Source organism: Emiliania huxleyi (assembly GCF_000372725.1).
Source record: "Emiliania huxleyi CCMP1516 unplaced genomic scaffold EMIHUscaffold_58, whole genome shotgun sequence".
NCBI classification, from domain to species: Eukaryota; Haptophyta; order Isochrysidales; family Noelaerhabdaceae; genus Emiliania; species Emiliania huxleyi.
This window is the reverse complement of record NW_005197648.1, coordinates 172202-174356: the sequence shown is the minus strand read 5'-3', so window position 1 is coordinate 174356 and position 2155 is coordinate 172202.

Sequence of the window (2155 nt, the reverse complement as noted above, 5' to 3'; positions counted from 1 at the left end):
GATAAAGAGGCCCTTGGGGTCGTTGATGAAGACCCCGTTGCTGCGCTGACTCATCGAGAGCTGGCGCAGGTACTCTGCGCTCGAGCTGCCAGTGGCGCGGCGCGCGTCTACCGTGCCGTCGGCGACGGCCACCTGCTCGATGTTGCCAATGGCAAAGACCTTGGAGCTGTCCTCCATGGTGAAGAGCACCGCAACTGCGGAGAGAAAGAGAAGAGGGAGAGATGAGAATGCACGTCTTATGTGTGTGTGTGACAGGCGGCAAGGGCGTGGTCACCGTCATCATCATCCATGTAGAAGTCGAGCTCCTCATCCACATCCTCGCCTCGCTGCTGATGGGACTTGATGAGCCGCTTGACGTGGAAGCGGAGCTTGCGATCCTTTGACTCCTCCTGGAGCGAGTGATGACGCGAAGCAGAAAACACTCCCATGACAAAAACGAACAACGCACCAGGCGACTGCCTGAGAACGCGGGATCGAATCGTAGGAGGCACCTAGAGCAAAATTGAGCCCGCTCAGGTGAAAAAAATATAAGGGGCAAGCAGGTTTCGAACTGGCGACCTTCCGCTTGCGGAAAGGTATCCAGCAAGGAATCGGTGCGAGTGAAAGGGAGGTCGCCGTTCGAAACCTATATAGCATACCGGGGGAATTAGACACCACAGATACGCACACACCGACGCCCGAAGTGCCAAGAAGGACGTCATTAGTACGAAACCTCAGAAGGCCATGGGCGCCGAGAGAACATTCCCCCGAGAGGACAAAAAAAAAAGAAAAGAAGTCGACGCACCCCCTCCTTGCGCAGTGTCCCTCGCTATGTGTCGCCACTATCGGGGCACGCTATCCTGCGCAGGCAGGGCAAGCGGGGGCGGGGGGCACTCCCACAGACGTATGTATCTGTGGTGACTGTCTCCAGTCTCAGAGGGGGGCAAGAAGGTAAGAATATCTAATTTTGACTCCTCCTGGATGGAGACGTTGAAATCTGCCAGCAGCTTACGGATCTCCTCAAAAAACTCTGCGCTACTGCTGCCCTCCTCGCCGCCGGTTGGAGGCGCCACGAGCCACGTTGGCCCCCGTCCGCATCAGCTGGTTCAGCACGGCCTCGGCATCTGCAGCATCCTGTGCGCCCATGGCGGTCAGCTCGGCCGGCTCAGCATCGGGTGTGCCGTTTGGATCATCCTCCTTCTCTCCCGGCTCCTCCAGCAACGCGCCACCCTCGACATAGGTGTCAGCCAGAGGAAAGTGCAATCACGGCTGCTTGAAGAAGCCGGTCTGTGCACAGAGGTTGGCGCGGACTCCACAGAATCGAAGGCGCGGACCACATACACATGTCTTTGCATGTAATAGTTTTGCTATACCCTCATGGGACACAAGAAAGAGGCTGCACGGCCTGAGTACGGTCTGTGCTGCTGTCGGGCTGGTCGGGCTGTCGGGCTGTCAGCGCTGCTGTCAGGCCGCTGTGTGCTGTCGGGCTGTCGGGCAGCTGTCAGGCTGTCACGTTAGGGCCTGACAGCGACGGGACGCCTCTGATGTCAGGCTCTGCTGCCAGGCTGTCAGAGACGTGCTGTCAGACTGTCGGGCACTGTCAGGCGCTGTCCGGGGTTTGCTGTCAGGCTGTCAGACCACACAGGGCTCAGGCTACTGCTCGAATTCGGAGCGGCATCGTGCTAGGATTGTGAGCCAAGCTGCTCGCAATCCTAGACTTTGCTCGGATTGCGAGCGCGCTGGTAGTAGTCGTAAGCGTCACCAGTCATTGGGAGCGGAGCTGCTCTTAGTCCTAGAAGATGTAGGATTGCGAGGCGGCTTAGGGTACCCCTAGGGTTCTGAGGGCCGGATTTTTTTAAGACCTTTTAAGAAATGAGGAGGTTTGGGGGCTCAAATTGTCATTTAAGAGATTGCAGGCACGGGGGGTCCCTCTTTTAAGACCGTTTAAGAAAATCGGCCTCACCGGCACGCGTCGCTGCGTTCGGCGCCGTTTTCTCCAATACTGCCGTTATTAGGCACAAACCCGCCTCTGAAGACACATCTGTAAGTCTGGTGCACTGGCAGGAGCCATACTCGCATAGGGGACGCGTGCCAGCTGACTGTAGCCAGCTTCCCGGCCTCCGGCGTCTGTGGGGAGCCTCCCGGACCATCGACCTCGGGAGCTCTCCCGCAACGT